The 18,226-nt window shown below is 47.9% G+C and overlaps 1 protein-coding gene across 3 annotated transcripts in view; it reads left to right on the forward strand.

Annotated features, from left to right (window-relative positions):
- The window catches only part of FBXL8 (F-box and leucine rich repeat protein 8), a 149,311-nt gene that overhangs the window by 32,350 nt on the left and 98,735 nt on the right, over positions 1–18,226 (forward strand). The window lies entirely within an intron of this gene.

Here is an 18,226-nt window from a genome sequence, read left to right on the forward strand (position 1 = left end):
GTGTGCCTCAGTGCAATTGAGTCTCTGCTGAATGTTCATGTTAGGCCAACTGTAGGGTCCACGGCATATGGCGTTGGCAGAGTTACAAATGATTCATAGAACAAAAGGGATATTGAACTAAAGAAACTGGCCCAGACTAAACGTTGCAGCCCTCTCCCGCCCGTATTTGTCAGCAATACACATGTTTCCAACATTTGGCCCAACGAATCTTGAGTGTGATGCAGGTTGAGCATGAAAGTACCAATTGTTGCTCCGTGTGTCCGATGCAAAATAACATGCCAGGTCCCCGCATCTACCTCACCGTCTCCCACTGGGCCCCTAGGGGGTATGACTCAGGGTGAAAGTCTTAGAAGGTCATGCAGTATAGTGTGCCAGTTGTCAGCTATGGGAAGTTTATGCAGCCTTAAATTATCCTCCCTGTGCAACGCAATGCTCTCAGCCTGGAGCGATTGACTCCAGGCCACCAGGAGCGGAGACTCGGGTGACCTACAGTCACGAGATAAGGCGTTTAGCTGTCCGCATGCCCAGATCAAGGAAACGGCAGGTGACCTTCTGCTTCTTATCTCTGTGAAAGAGACAAAAGATACATACTTCGCATTTGTGCATCACTGTGCCCACTGTGCAGGCGGACAACTGATTCATGATGCCTTGCCAGGAAGTAGTGAACAAACACATAACATGGGAAGGACGTCGGCGTCAGGGAGGCGACATCTAGGACAATCCGCATTGGTGCGGTGAAAGTTATGGTTTATCTTCGCAGAAGGGAGGTAAGCCCTTTGGACAAAATAAAATTGAATGAGGCGGAAGCGAGTATTTTGAGGAACTCGGATCAGACTTTTTCATATATCGTGGCCTACTCTTTGTTCATGCAGGGACAGGGCAGAACTTCCTCCCAGTGTTGCCGCAAAGGCAAAAACAATGTCGCCTTGTGGTGGCCTAGCGAATCCGCAAACAAACGCTTGAGATGTCTGCCGGTCCCCATGACATGTAAGTATTGTATAGTAAGGTGCATTGGATGTTCCAGTATCATGTTGCCCCATTTGCTGCCTAATGCCGCAAGAAATGAGTTGCGCAGAAGAAACTGGCCCGGAGGTAGACACTGCTCTTCTACTAGTGTGCCATAGGACACAATGGCACAATCCCTGTATAAGTCCCCCCCAGAGTGTGTAAACCAGCCTTTAGCCAGTCGGAGAGCTCTGCAGGCGTAGTGGTGGTGCAACCTCTAGATGTGCTGAGTAGTGGTAACGCTGGCGCATACCAGATTGTGGATCGGGTGAGGTACAGACTTCGATTGTCACATCGAACCGCGACTCCAAGAAGCAGTGACTTCTGCGGTTTATCGAATTGCATGGGTGAAAGAATCAAAGAATTGCTGGGAGAGCTCAGGCCGGAGACAGCATGGCAGTGTCTGATGGATGTAAACCCGCCACCCACCTGGCCACCCATTAGAGTTGAAGGCAATTTACTATTGTACCATGTTCGACACAGCCAGCTTGCCTTGGTCTGTAGGTAAATCAAGTTTCAACAGTGACACCCTGCAATATGAGTTACTCCAAATAAACTCTCATGGTTCCCTCAAAAGAGCGAAATAAGGGAGGCGCGATGTGTATGGGCTAGTTGGTGAAATGATAGAGCAACCGGGATAGGACCACCACTTTGAGAAGGCTATATGGCCCATCACATATAGCGTGTTTGTGCGCCAAAAGGTGGCTATTGTAGCCCTCGCATAGTTGCCATCCAACAAGTCAGCTGGCTGGTAATACACTCTTAACTCCCAAATATCGAAATGTGTCAGGCTACCACGGTATGGTAACTCCCCTAAGGACAAAGGTAGGGTCGGGATATACAGGGGTAAAGGGAAACGGGCCCAATGAACCCTCATACCAGAAAGAGATAATTTTTTGGCATTACTGATAATGTCTGGTAGATTGGTATGCTGCACTGTAGGTAGGAATGACTTCCACAGTGTTATCATGTTGACGACAAAGCTGTTCTGTTCTATACTTTCATGACATGCTAGCAACCAATGCTGAAGATACCAAATTTACAACGGAAAGTGGGCCTCACCTAGGACTCCGTGAATCCCTGTGTTGTTGGAATGAGTACCCAAAGTTTAGCACCAGAGAGGTATGCGTTGAATCTAGGTAAGAGTACACAGTTGCAGTAAACGATGACTATCCAGCCACAGCGTTGTCTATATAAAATGTTTCTAGTATAAACAGTAATCAAATTAATAGAAATAATCAAGCCAAGCTGTAAATCATGATACCAGGTGTAATCTGATATTCACGCAGTAATTCAGTAATCTACAGTGAGAGCGGCGTTCTCTCGTAGGAACCGTTATTCACTCAGAGCAGATTACACTAGCCCTACATAGTAATAAAACCAGGGTCCCTACCTAAACACACGATACAGTGCTTGTTATCAATTAATATGTATAAAGCTCTGATGATAGCAAAGCACACAACACAACTCAAATGGAAAAGACTAGGCAACCAGTGCAGTGCAGTGAATCTACGGAAACACAAGTTTGGCAAGCCCCTAATGATCGTAAACCTTTACACACACTGGTTTTTAAAAAAAATGTAAATATATTTTTTATTAGCATATCCGTATAATAAACATCTCACATGACAATGTATTGCAATTGATATCATGACATGTGTTTCAAACATTTGTACTTGCAATTGCCTATCCGGGATTACACACACTGTAGTTAAGCGGTTTATTGGAATCTTCCTGCACAAATGGGACACTTGGTAATTCTTAAGTGTGTGACTAGTGTTGGAAAACCCAGATCCCTAGGAGGGCCTACACAGCACAAATGAAACAAAATCACAAATAGTAACTACAGTGAAGCTGGGACTAGCAGGGGAAAGTACAATGTCTTGGAGCTCGAGTGCATTGACAGGGCAGTCACCGGGGAGGTACACAAACATCTGGGTCTAAGGGACATGAAGTACTCCTGGGGGGGAGGGGGTGTTGAAGCATACCACTAAGTCTCTGAAATGGTCTTGCAGGCAAGTGATTCTTGATGCTGGTTTGCGACACAGCCGGTCTTGGGAATGATGATAAAATGGAAACCCCCCAAAAAATGTTGATGGAGAGAAGGGTGTTCTTGTCACCGGTGTCTTAACTGCAGTTGTAGCAGCCAGTCTCTGGGGCAGCCTATCTCCACTGCAGGTACTATGTTTAAGGGGCTCAGAAGATGTCTGGAAACACCTGTGGTCATCCAGGTAATTACTTCAGGAGCCTCTGGCATCTCACAATGAGAGGTAGAGTGGGCTTGTCTCCTCTTCTGACCTCCTTGAGCCGGATGGGCGATTCCACGACGGGCAAGATCAGCAGCAGGCAGACAAGCAGGTGTTCAGCAGGTCTAGTAAGCTTAGTCCTAAAAGTGAGGAATTGGGCAACATGCCAGCTTCACACTGGAATACACCTTCAGGAGCTACCATACAGGTCCTCAGTCTAAGTGATGTTCAGTGAGCTACAAGATGAAGTAGTGGAGCAGATTTTCAATGCCAGTCAGCCTCCAGTTCATCAATGCGAATTCAGAAGTCCACCAACCAGGCTGGGTCTTTCTTTCACTCCTCAGTGAGACGTCTCGGAAGACAGGAGTCTCTGCCGATGTGCAAGGGCTCGGTTGATACCTTCTGGGCTTCTGTCGTGACAAACTAGGTTGATTCCCTCCCTGGGTACCTACAAACTAAAATCAAAGCAGGACTAAGAAGAGCGGTATTTGGCTGTTCTCTGTGACCAGCACTTATGCCACATCTTGCAAGTGCTATTTCTTTTTACATTAAAGTAAATGGTTTCCATTATCTAGGGCTAATGTTTATAAAAGCTTTCACTCACACTAGTGTTTATGAAGGGTAAAACTGAAATGATTGCACAAAAATTGCTTTCATATTTACAAAAAAATGCAGAGTTGCACAGTGTGTCTGGGATTTTCGTCCTAGTATTACAATGTGGTATGTCTAAAATCAAAGGTCCACGGAGCGCTAGTACCCAACGTACTTAGTGGAGGACTGTTTTATGATTCCATTCTTTTTTAAAAAAAATATTTTTATTAAGTTTATCAACAACACAGAAAATACACACCACTCGTTTAGTGCAAGGCTTAGCATACAAAAGCTCCGAAGGTATCTCAGCAATGGCAGCACAGGTGTCACATAGAGAAATAAACAGACCAAAGGTATCATACCATCGTTCCCCTCCCCGCCCAGCGCCAGCGGTGGAGCCACTAGTCATGGTCACTGAGGTCCGATTCTGATGCATCAGGTGGGGGCTCACAGATGTTCCCCCTGTACACATTCCAGCCACCCCACACCTGGGACCATTTCTTGGGGCACCCTCTATGAACATATACAGTTTTTTCAGTCACCATTACAAGGTCCATGTCTCGGATCCAATGCGCCAGGGTAGGCACCTGCCCCGATCCCCATCGCTGGGCTATATTACGTTTTGCAAGCATGAGCCCCAATGTCACCCAAAGCTGGGCCACTCTATTGTGGTCCGTCTGCTCCCAGATATTGAGGAGACAGAGCCGATGTTCCAGCAGCGTGGGGATTTTGGTTACCTGGGAAAGAATACGCAACACCCCTTTCCAATAAAGCGCTATGATAGGGCACTCCCAGAGGGTATGTAGGAAGGTTCCTTCGAGGCCACAGTTCCTGAGACACAGCGGGGACTCCACCCGGTGGAGTTTGAATAGGAGTGTACGGGTATAGTATGTGCGGTGCAGATTATGATTCCATTCTTAATATATATTTTATGGCTCCCAGGCTTGGGCATAGTGCGCGACTATAGTGTCGAGTGGCGAAAAAATATATATCTTAATTGCCTCCAAGGCTCCTCAGCTTGATCTATTCAGTCTGGATTTCTTGGATACTTCAACTATCCAGAATACGAGACAATGCTTAGTAACATGACATTCCTTTCTTTAGTGCATTCACTTCTTACCGACCTGAATTGAATGTAGGCACAGTGTAGGGAATAAAAAAGATGTTGTAAATAACAGTCCTGGTCGTACTGGCGAACCAAAAGCAGCCCTGGCAAAATGGCTCAAACCAGCCCTGCCCCCTTTGTCTCCTTTGCGCAAGCTCTCTTTCCACCCATCCATTCTCCCTCTCCCCTTCTCTCTTTTATATCTGTGATCACTTTCTCTCTACATGTCCTCTCTTTCTTGGAGCCTCCCTGTGCCTGCTGCAGTTTCCTCGGGGCATCATGTGTGGTCCTGAGATTTCAAATCCGGCCTCCAAGGGCTCAAGCCCACCCAGTGGGGTAAAAGGCCTGGCCGGCCCTGATAATGGTATATACAGCAACCAACAATCCTGCTCATTTGAATCAATGAGGCAATTTATGAGGCCTGTTGATGTGATAATAATGATGGGTGTGTGGTAACTGAAGTTGTTGCCTGCATATTATTGACCCGTTGTCAGGCATATTCAGCTTCTCGTTTATTCTAGGGTCAACTCTTATGACAGCCAATCTTCATTTGGGCAAGATATCTCTCAGGTCATTCTGGCTGCCCTGGAGCACAGGGCTTATTGGGCATTACAGACTCACTTGAATCAACCAGGCTTACCAATGTGGTACCTTACCCTTTCGGATTAGTTTTTAGGAGAACGACTTTTGCAAGACAAAGGTTGCCCTCATCCCTTCTAAGCAAATGTGTACTATAAGAATTTACCCCTTCCTGTTTTGAAGTCTGTGACCTCTTGGCCCTCATTATGAAATGCCAGAGCGGTAGCCCAGATTAGCCTACCGCTTACCCATTTTATGGGTGGTCGCTATTTTCTGACCGAAAATTACCAAGTTAGAAAACACACGACCTGGTTTTACCAGAAGTGCATCCACACTATATTAAACTCAGGATGGGTAGCAGCAGGGCTGCATACAGAGGATCAGCTTGGTACTCATTGGTGACCTCCTGCACTAAAAGTGGAGCAGGTGACACTCCTCCCCACCCCGTCCACCCCTTGCACCAGACACCGCTTTTCCCCCTCATCCCACACCACCAGTCCACTCCGCTTAGGTCAGGTGGTATATGTCCGTAGAATAGACATTGGAATCAGGAAGAATATGCTGATTTGTACCTGCTACTTCAGAGTGGGCATAATTCTCCATTCTGGTGACTAAATTTAAGGCTGGGGATACTGGCCAGATTCAGACACTTGTGGCCGCTGCTATTTCCACACCTACATCCTGCCAACGTGTAATGAGAGCCTAGGTTTGGCAGGAATCTCTGATTATCTCTTAGTTTTGTTTTTCAGGTACTTGGCTTTGTTTTTAGAGATATAATCGATGAAGCAGTTACTGGTTGGAAATCATCATACTTTCTCAATTAGTCCACGAGTTCACCCTCTTTCGAATGTGTCGATGAGCTGTGTTCTCCCTGTTTTTTTGATGAAGGGCTCCACCACAGAACGTCTGCTGTTCAGTGGATTTCATTTCGACTTCCAGTGTCAGCTCTGTTGTCTCTATTCAATTGCTGCTGATTACTGTTCGGACCCATTTTATTCTGTTTCTCTCCGTATCTTTCAAATTATTTTCCCTGCCACCTAACCCTTCCTAAAATTTATTGGTGACACTAGATATTTTTAATTGCTGCTGCTTCCCCTCCCATCTCCGAAATTTTTTTGTGTCCTAAATACTATTTACAAAATATTCCCTATTGGAGGTAATAAAGGAAAATCATGTAATTTTATTATTTACTTTCAATATCAATACATTATTCGCATCCAGTTTTCACATAGTTGACATATGTCAGCCTGGTACCATGTTTTTCCTCCTTTTTCCAAAGAGACATTTACATTAATACGCGACGGAGAAGAGAGCAGGTATTACGTGGATCAGTAATTGATCCAGTTGTCGTCGACTTGACCTATCCCCCTCTGGCATCAACTACAGGTCCCTTCACATTATAAAGGGATTAAGTCACATCTCTAAGTATATACAGTTCATACTCCTTCCACATATTTTATTTTGTGCATGCTATTGAGAGCATTTTGCGATGATTTCGCCCATAGTGTTGGAAACGTAATATCCTTCAGCCAACAGTCACTGGAGGCTACTTGCCCTGAACCGTGTCATTGCCACTCGCCTGTTCACCAACACCATCATCAGAGACTAAAATGTTTTTGCGCTTTTAGGGAGTTTGGTGTTTGGCTTAAAAGCGCCAACATCGGACCAGAAACTAACTGGGTCCATATCACGTCAGACACTATCTTAGAAATCTCTCCAATACCTCTTCCCTAGCGGGAAGGACCACGCCAGGTGTATGTACAAGCATTGGCAAAGCCAATGGGTCTCACCTATGCATCCCCCCACAATAGCCTGGGGATGTACGCCACCGGCACCCATCCCACCTCCCACAACAGCGGCAGCCACATATTCACGCCCCTCACCGGGTCCCGCTTCCTTAACTACCAGGGCAACAGGGCTAGCTAGTCTCATACCACTAGCGGTCAAAGAAAGAATGTGGAGGAAGGAATTCATTGCTTGAGATACAGTTGGAGGGGCTTGACTTGACCACATGTGATAAGGATGAGGACAAAAGGGAAAGGAGAAAAGAGCACAAGGAGAGAAATTTTGATAATTGGTTGAACGCGTTCCGTATAATGGCCTTTATAGTGGAAAAATTCCTGCGCTGCGCAGCTGACTTATGGTTGTACGAGTCCAACATCCATAATGCTCAGAGACAGTTCCCGGGCGAGGCATGGCTGGAATATGATAAGGGGTTTAGGCTAAAGATGCAGACACACCCAGAAATGAAGTGGAAAGAGGAGGACGTATTGGGATTCATTCACAAAATGATGGTGGCAAGGGAGGCCAAGGCATGGGTAGGTAGAACCGAGCAGTCCTTTCGAGGGCACACCCATGCAATTCAGCTCATGGAAAACACCTCACAACACCGGAACACCAGCTATCTGCTGGAAGCTCGAAACAAACAAATGCTCCTATGGGGCAGCGTGCAAGTTCCAGCATACTTGCTCCTCATATGGGGGGTCACCCGGCAGCCGGGTGCAAGCGCAAAAAAGACCACAAGGGAGACAGGAAAGAAAAGAAGCAATGACCTGGGCGCAGGGGACGCCGGGGGGACATTGGGTTCACACACTTACAGGCTGGCACGGTCCCCCATTAACACGCACTTGTTGCGCACGCTAGCCAACGGCTACCATAACCAGACTGACGCTGACACCCTAGTCCACAGTTTTGAAAATGGTTTCCCCATCCCATTTACAGGCCACCTCCTACCGGGCAGTGCCCGGAACTTGAACTCGGCATTGCAACACCCTGGGGTAGTAACACAAAAAATAGAAAAGGAGAGGGCACTGGGAAGGGTAGTGGGCCTCCTGCCCGATCACATGGTCAGAGAGCTAGTGATATCTCCTCTAGGGGTAGTCCCCAAGAAGGAGCAGGGGAAATACCGACCAATAATCACCTTTCGTTCCCCGAAGGCGCTTCTGTCACGATGGGATTGACACGGAAGTCTGTTCAGTGACCTACTCTACGATAGATGATGCCGTCGACCTGGTTAGGGCATCCGGCCCAGGGACCCTCTTGGCAAAAGCAGACATAGAGTCCGCCTACTTCCTATCCACCCCTCCAGTTTTCATTTACTAGGTTTCCAATGGGAGGGTAAACTCTACTTTGACGAAGCTATGCCCATGGAGTGCTCTGTGTCGTGTGCATAGCACCTTTATGGAATGGGCGCTACACGCAAGACACCCGTCGGGATGGTTCACTGGTCCCCCAGAGTCAGGCGAATGCGGCGACACCCTAGCAGCATTTGTGAAACTGGCGGGGGAACTAGGGGTTCCACTCTCAGCAGAGAAAACGGTAGGCCCAGCTACAAAGATCATATTCCTGGGAATAGAGCTGGACTCCGTCGCCGGGACATCCAGGCTCCCCCCAGAAAAAGTGGAGGATTTCAGGGAGGAAATCGGGTTCCTCCGCGGGCGGGAGAAAACAACGCTGAGGGACCTCCAAAGGGTCATAGGAAAACTGAACTTCGCAGCTCGGGTAATCCCAGCTGGCAGAGCATTCGCCAGGCGGTTGACCCGATTGACATGTAGGCTCACCCATAAACACCACCATGTCAGGATAGGAGCAGAAGTCAAGAAAGAACTAGCAATGTGGGACACATTCCTGGCAGACTTTAACGGTGTACTGATCTGGAGGGAAGGCTGGGTGACTAGCAAACAAATTGCCCTTTACACTGACGCTTCAGGTAGCACAGGCTTTGGGGCAATGCTGGGCAAGAAGTGGTGCGCAGGGATGTGGCCGGGCACCTGGCACAACACGGGCATGACCAATAATATCACCTTTCTGGAGCTCTTTCCCATCATAGTGGCACTCACAGACTGGAGGCGTGAGTTGCGAAACATGAAGCTGACACTATGGTCCAACAATAAGGGGGTAGTGCAAGCAATTAATAAGGGAACAGCTAGATGCCCAGACACACTTCGACTAATGCGCAGATTGGTTAAGTTACAGCTGGAAGGCAACATAGACCTGCGGGCACTCCATGTACCAGGGGTGGACAACGAAGTGGCAGACGCCCTGTCCCGAGCACGGATGGAGAAGTTCAGGTAATTGGCTCCCAGCGCAGAGCAAGTAATGACCCCTTTCCCGGGCCAATTGTGGGACCTAGCAGGATAGATCTGTCAGGGCTGATCAACAAAGCCCTCACCCTGAAAGCTGACCGGAGATCCAAAACCTACATCAAGACGGTGATGTGGTGGGGGGGATCCAGTCACTGGACAACACGAAAGCCACCTGCAGGACAGCAGAGCAGTTCATACAGTGGTCGTTTGACGCCCAGAAGTCCAGGTCATGGACACAAGCCCACCTGTATGCAGTAGCATGTTACACCAAGCTAGAGACCGGGCAAGACCCTGTGACCACGCACTACACCAAGGCAGCAATGAAGGGGTGGAGGCGCACTGAGGGCACAAGATGCGACACCAGACGCCCGATAGACTACGCAAAGCTGGGGGCCCTGTTGGGGGCACTGTGGGGCACAACCAAGGACGAGTTTGAACACCTACTACTCAGGGCAGCTTTTGCTACTGCTTTCTTTGGGGGCATTCCGCATTAGCGAATTAGTAGCGCCCGCAAGGATGGGCCCAGCGGACCACTGCTTACAGACAGCTGACGTCACACCAGGAACAGAGGAAATAGAGCTCTTACTAAGGCGTTCCAAGATGGACCAGACTTTTAGAGGGGCGGTGGTATGGTTGCGGTGCATTAAGGATAAGAGTTGCTGCGCGGTGTGCTGTTTGCTCGCCTTTATGACAATACGTCCAGCCGGCGAGGGCCCTCTATTCAAGCACAGCGACGGTACACACCTTAGCAGATTACAATTCACCGCGATCATGCGCCTCACACTCAGCAAGGCAGGGCTCCCTCCGTCAGTTTTCGGGTCCCATTCCTTCAGGATTGGGGCCGCCACGACAGCCGCACAGCACGGGATGTCAGAAGCTCGGATGCAGGCCGTGAGGAGATGGCGGTCAAAGGCGTACCGGACGTACGCAAGGCCACAGCTAGCATAGTCAGCAGCAGAACCTCGGCGCCAGCCCAGCCAAACAATTGAAATTACATATTCTCATTCCCCCGGCAGGACGAAGACCGCGTTTGGTGTGGGTAGTGGGCCACTCCTTCATAACCCGGATGCAATCCTGGTGGCGCCAAAAGGGGGGCAAGCAAGATGGTCGGCCAGCGGACTCCTGCATAAGGTGGTTTGGTCAGCCGGGAATGAAGTGGGAGCAGCTGCCAGCAAAGCTCGCAGAACTAAAAGCTGAGACGGTTTGGCATCCAGACATCTTGGTCATACACCTAGGGGGGGAACGACTTGGCGAAGCGAGGGAGGCGTGATCTGCTTCAGGACATACAGAGGGATTTGACAGAGGCAAGCAGGGCGTTTGGCAACACCACCATCATTTGGTCAGAGCTGATTAGGTGGAGCGAATGGCGAGGAGCCCACACGCAGAGCGCAGTTGAGAACTCACGAAAGAAACACAACCTAACCGTGAGCAAGTTCTGCAGGACCAATGGGTTTGAGTCAGTTAGGCACGGGCTCATCCACACTGGTCGCCCGGAATTCCTTGCGCCACTTGGGGTGCATTTGTCTGATGAAGGCATGGGCGTCTTCTGGAGGAACCTGTGGGGTGCAATGATGTTAGCAGGTTGCCGATAAAAGCCAGCAGAAGGAGGAATGGGGGGGAGCCGCAGGAAGATGGGAGCCTCCCTGGCGGCGTGGCGAGTAGCTGCAGGAATAATGGTTGGTACCGAGGCACACTGGAGTGCGGTGCGCCGTAATAGGACCACTCACCTTGGGATGCCTTACAGCTGGGTGAGTTGGCCTAAGGGGCGGTGTGTAGGACTACTCACTCTGGGATGTCTTACGGCTGGGTGAGTTGGCCTACCACAAAAGGGGGTAGCTAATGGAGATGGCGCTCGCTGCCCAGCCCCCGCCGGATGGCAGGGCACAACAAGAATCGTCACAGTAGCGAGTTGTGGCCTAACTCTGGGGACGGAAGCTACACTCCCTGCGAGGGCAAATCCAACCGAACTAAGCAACAACCCAGCAGGAACAAGAGACAATGTAAGCCTACAAGTGACCTGTACAAAGAACTGTCAGTCTAATCAGCTATTGTGCAATATATATATGATTTATGCAAACGCAATGTATGACGTAATGACAGTTCACCAATAATGATTTATGACAGGAGACACAGCAAATGGGCAACATGTATTTCCGTGTTTTCCTAATAAAAACTGCGGCAAACAAAGGTCCACCACAGAAGGAAGTGTACGTTGGCTTATTCATGACAAGGAGTACAGGGATGGAAAGTTGGGAGTGGGCAGAGTGCGGGGTTTATGGTGGCAATGATCAAATTAGTGAGTCTGCTATCAGAGGGCAATTACTGATATATACGATAACCAGTAAATACATGAGACTGTAATGCGTAGGCTAATTAATGAGCAAGTCGAACGTGTGGCAATTAGAATGTCAAATGTGTTTCAAATAATGATGCTGCCAGTCAGTCAGTGAAACTAGCAAACGTGCCAATTAAGGAGACGGCAAACAATTGACTGATTGGTTAGATTGCCAATCAGATTTCCATAAACATGCAGACTGCCAACAATAGTACAATTGCCAAGAACACATACCTCTTGCTTGCAGTCGCAGTGCCTTCACACTTGCTCCAAAGTTCAATCTGAATTGCAGCATAAACACTAGTGCTTTTATGCCCATATGAAATCAAGGATGTGGTGGCGGCGAACACGCTCCTTGCTGAGGCGCCGGATCAATTTAGCCTTGAATGCTTTTGGGTTCTGGCTAAGTGCTTCTCTGAGTTACAGATGGAAACAAGTCTAATGGGTGGCCCCACTACTATGGTGCGTGTTTCTTGTAGAGAAAACATGTTCCTTTACGGGATTCTCACCTTCTTTTCTGTCTAGCAGCTGTGAGGTTGTTGCAGACATGGGCGGTGTCACCCCCTGCCATTCAGTGGCGGCTGACATCTACAGGGTGCAAGGGGCATGGTCAAAAATAACATATATATTTTTAAATGTACTTGGAGACTAACGCAACATCCTCTGGTGCAGACATCTTCCTTGCATGCACCATATGAGCAGCACTCTGATTGGAGAGAGCAGCCTCACTTGGCGCTCCAAAGCACTCTGCCAGCTTGCACTTACTCTCAACACAGCTGTCTTAAGACTGTTGGGTTGAGAGGTTTAAAGTGAGCATGTGTAGCGGGCCGTCGCAAGATGGCCGGCCAAAAAAAACATTCACACTTTAAATGAGTGCAAAAGGCAGCCAACCCTCCTTCCTGCTGCTGTCACTCAGCAGCGGCTCCGCCACCTGTCCTGGCGCTCTGTTCGGGATGGGGGATGAAAAATAAAATGGTAATGAATTACCATTTTATTTTTCATCTCTGGGGCTTTGGGGTTATGTGAATGGGGTGACGCTCCCCCGCTCCAACGAAGGAGCTGCCCCTGCATACAAACCTGTGCCACAATGTGGCAATATGCCTGACAATGTGAGGGTTGTCCAATGGAACTTCCGCACCTTCCATTAGGAGTTCCAGAAGACGTTCCAACTGTACCCTGCCTTGCAAAAACCTTTTCTTATGATTATCAGAAGAGTCCAACCATCAAGCCGCATATTGCAATTGAGCATCAAAATAATATAATTTGAGACGCAGAATCTAAAGTCCCCCATCTGTATACCACCTAGTCAGAGTCAACAACGCCACTCTGCTTCGCTTTCCAGCCCACAAAAGGGAGATAAGGATGGTATCTAACTGTCTAATATATGAGCTGGAAGCTGACAAAGGGAATTCTGCAAAACGTACAGACATCTAGGCAATGGCACCATTTTAGCGATGGCCATCCTGCCCATTAATGAGAGGGGCAAATTGTTCCAGAATTTCGCCGAAACTCAAAGTCCTTCTAGGACCCTACCCATATTATGTCTAAGCTGAAGTTCCTGTGAGTTTACTATGGTAATCTCTAAATATCTAAAGAGGGATGTGTCTCAGCTTATGCCCAGAGTGGGCAATCCTTTGGTTGGGTTCTGGGCAAACAAGCGAGGGGGAACAACAATGACTTTGTGCGATTGTGCCAGAGAATGGAATATAAAAACAAATTGCCTGCATCTCTCATCGTACCCAGACTGCCAATGCTTCCATCACAAGTGCAAAGAGGAGAGGGGACAGCGGGCAATATTGCTGCATCCTCCGACCAATCGCCCAGGCCTCCGAATGGTTTTTGCGCACCCTAACTTTGACACGTGGCTCAGTGTACAACAGGTGCACCCACTTACGGAAGCCCAGCCCAAAACCCATGACCCGGAGCACTGAGTTTAGCCTCTTGAAGTGAAACAGCATATGGCTGTGGGTGCCTGGCGAGTCATGACAATTCCAACATTTGTCCGAGTTACCTAGTTTAGAGAGTTTTTCGGTGGTCCAATAGGCTTTGTGTAAGATCCAATACTTGCATTGTGAGAGGATGGGGGATAGTTTGATTTTAGCTGCGCAAGTCCACATTTTCTTCCATTTGTGTATTTAATGCTAAATGGTACCTATTTTAAGCTTGTGAAAGAAGGGTGTGAAGGGAGTCTCAGAAAACCCTAAAGTGACATTGCAGACTGCACTAAGGTGTAGGCCGAAGGTGGTTCAGTAAATGAAAACGACCTCCTGAAATCTGGAAGCAAATTAGAAATTCATCAGTGGTGTCATTCGAAGGCACCCCAGTATATCAATTGGGCCAGTGAGTAGATGGTTCAAGGCCTGTCAAGACCGGTGCTTGGGCCCCTGTGCAATATTTAACGAGGTGAGTGACGTACCCCGTTGAGCTCTCCCACAAGATATTTCATGTTAGCAGACTAACACCTCTGTAAGTCAGTGCTTTGATGGTTATGCTTTTGGTAGCAGTCAATGAGGAAGAGGCAGAAAGCACTCCTCCTCCTTGACCTTCTTTATAGACATGTAACGGGTGACTAAATGGAGGAAGTACATCCTTTCCACATCTTACACTGCACTAAGACTGTTTGGACGTGCTCAGCTGAAAAGGTACTCTGGCTTTTCACACTGATCACAGATGTGACAAGTTGATTATACAAGGTAATGCAGAATTTCTGTTAAAGAGATGGATAACATTAATTATGAGAAAACATGGGGCATGTATATAAGATGTATGAATATGTCATCCACGAAAGTGTGCGGAAGGTGGCGGTGAGCAATCGCTTTAAGCAAATCCAGTACAATGTAATACACATGACATACCTATCCCCTAGACGGTTGCACGCCATTGATGGCTCCAGGGACCCCCATTGTCCCAGATGTCGCGGTGAGCCTGCAGATTTTCTGCATATGGTATGGACGTGCCCAACAATCCAGACGTACTGGGGGGCAATTATTGACGAGCTGACCCGGATAACCGGTTGGACGATCGCATTGGATCCCCGTGTATGTCTGCTGGGGCTGATTCCGCGAGACCCGAAACGCAAGATAAGCAGGCGGTTTCTGGTCCTGGGGCTAGTGATAGCCAAACGGCGTATAGCTATCCACTGGTTGACGCAGCAAGGACCTGTAGTGGCAAAGTGGAGGTCAGATTTACGGGAATGGGCCCTGGCAGAGGAGGGACACATACGAAGCACTAGGAAAGACCCCAAGTTGCCTGAGGTGCTACTAGCGTGGGGGGCAATGATGCAGGACATAGCGGGACAGGCCTCCCAGGTCACTATATCCAGTACAGCGGGACTGTCCATCGGGGCGGGGGAGACCCCAGGTCGAGGGAGGGAGATCGCAGGTGGCCCCGTGTGAGTACTCCGATACGCGACCCTTGAGTTACGGAGACCCGGCAGCGGGGGGGGGGGGGAGGGATAGGGAGGGGTAGGGGGGTGGTTGGGTTGGGGGAAACGGATGGGAGGTGGGAGGGGGGTATTGTTTTTAAGATTGGTTTGGATAAAGCGAATTCGCAGTGACATCGACTGTACATTATGGAAGAGAAAGGCCTCTACAAGGAGTTGCACCCATACGGGGGCAAGATTGCTGCAGACTTACTAAGAGGTCTCTGGATGACGCAACGGCCAGACCGCTGCTGGGTGCCTCGTGTGGGCTTGGTCCCTTGGTAATTAGTAGATAACTGTCCCACGGTTTCTTGGGTTGGAGTCCCTTCGAGGCACTTGTGGATAGGGTTTTGTTATGCAGTGTACTGATGATGATGTATGTTGTGATCTTGAGGAAACCAATAAAGTTTGTTGAAAATTAAAAAAAAAAAAAAAGATGTATGAATATGTCCTGTGGTATTTGGTGGAGCTTCTACCCATGTTTATATGCTTGCATGCTTGGCCGTTAAACAAGTATTTTCAGACGAATATGCAAACTTCTGTCTCCATTTTAGGGTTACCAACTCCCTCCAGGTCATTACAGACACTGTTTCCATCCTGGATTTTTGAGTGATAAACTCATGCATTCTGGGTGTTGTAATCTTGTTTTGCTTCTATTGAACTAATTAGACTTACACACCTGAAGTCAATGATTTGCAGATGAAAAGTTCAGGATTGGAGTCAGTATCCATAATGACCCGGTGTGAGTTGGTCACGCTACCACTACCAGTCCAGTACCCTGAAAAGATTTACTGCTCAAAGGTTTGCTGTATTTAATATCCGCATCATCTCAAGCGTCTCCCTCCTTCAATAGCTCTCTGTGGCCTATATAGCTTAGCTAAAATTGCCACTCTGCCTTCTTTGTCATTCTCTTGAATTTCTGGGTTTAAGCGTTCTCTAAATTTAGAGAATGTCCCTCTGGAACATTCTCTAAATTTAGAGAACGCTTACACCCAGTTATTCCTAACAACACTCCATGGTCAGAGAGTTAGACCTCTTTGGCACGCTACAACGTTCTCAACATTGCAAACAACTCAGCAGTGCGTGTTCAATCTTTCTCATTTTATTCTCTTGAATTTGACAGCCTTTACCAAATATTAGAACATTGGAATTTGGGAGCTCCATTGCAGACAATGGAGTGCTCCGTGCTTCTACGGGCCGGTAAAGGCCCGCAGAGCAACATTCCAATGTTTCTTTTGTTCACAGCTTTTGCTGTGCACAAAGGACTCTCGGAGCTCAAGGGGATTTAAACCACCCTCGGGCTCCGAGATGCCTTTGTTTTATTTGTTTGAACATTCTGCCCTCTAGTGGCAGAATGTTCTAATAGCCTTATAGCCCTTCGTAGCTGGGCTATACGGCTATTAAAGTCCCGCTACCTTCTTAAAGGCCCTCTCCTTCGGCTCAGGCCTTTAACGCTGGAGCGGGCCTTTAATAGCCGGTATAGCCCGCTACAGCGGGCAATAGGGCTATATTATGCAATGCCCATTACTTTAAAAACAAGGCAAGACATTGTGGAAACATTTTGTGCCCTGTCTAACACATAGTACACAACATTTTAGATTTACTCTGAACACAGCATAAAGGAATTGACGTATTCACTGGTTTCTCCAACACAAGCCATGGCACATCAAGTTGACTGTTCGCTAAAGAGCCAATATGCCCTATATGACAGGCATCGCATTTAGTCGCCGTAACATAATATTTCATATGCTATTAGACATAAATGTTTGTGATATACTAGTATCCATCCATAGTGATTTGCAACCTGTGTACTAGTAGGTCGCGAATTGTCCATCCACCGGGGGTTGTAAAACAGCCTAATGAATTTTAAGTAGGCAGGACGTAATTTGCGACACCCTTTGATTGACTTTGAATGCAGTGATGATGGACTGCAATGGATAGCAGACGTCTGCTCACTTATTTGCATTCCCAAGCAGGAAAAACAAATTTAAGTAGCCCATGCCATTAAAAGCACAGGTGCTGCTTTAAATAAATGTTTCTTGTTTCTAAAGGCATCAGGGGAGCAGGCAGTGGTCCGCTAGACCACTGTTTACTACAGTAACGTCACATGAATCCCCTCTACAAATCATTAACTGGTGTCTCAGCAATGGTTTGTGACTATAATTGCAGTCACGAGCCATTGACACATAACTTTGCGACTCATAATTAGAAGGATCTGAAAACCCCTTTTTTAAAACAGAAAGACTTTTCTGATTCATAAAAGGAAGTCTTTTGTACGTTGTAAAAATGCCTTTCACATTATAAACCATGCAATTTTGTGAATCAAAAGGATCTATAACAACCCTTATGAAAGCATACACACAAATACAGACATAGTCGCACACCTCTCCCTGAAAACCACACTTCCCCTTCCCATTGCCAGTCCCAAGTTCAGATCAGCTGTTGAAACAACATGTCTAGGCAGTGCTGCAATATCGCCCCCCTGTAACAAAAGCAGCAGTGCTAAAGCTGCCGGCAGCAGGGCCAAAAAAAAGCGTCACAGCAGTGCTTCTCACTAGTACCCCACCCACTGCCCCCCCTCCGCGGACGGTCCAGCTGTATTACCAGGCAGCGCCAGGCTGGCCGTAACGTGCACTGGGAATTTCCCTTGTGGGCCAGAGGTATGGGGGCCCATATTGTGACTGAGGGGGCTGGTTTTGTTACAGGGAGCTGGTTTTGCAACAGTGCTGCAATGTCCGTCCCCTGTAACAAAAGCAGGAGTGGTGCTTTTCGCTAGCACTATTGTTTTGAGGTTCAAGTCATAGAAAATACTTAGGCATGGTCCCTGGCTTTCAGTAGGGCTCTTCAGACGTCTTAAGG

The sequence above is a fragment of the Triturus cristatus genome, chromosome 12 (genome assembly GCF_964204655.1).
Source record: "Triturus cristatus chromosome 12, aTriCri1.1, whole genome shotgun sequence".
Classification (NCBI taxonomy): domain Eukaryota; kingdom Metazoa; phylum Chordata; class Amphibia; order Caudata; family Salamandridae; genus Triturus; species Triturus cristatus.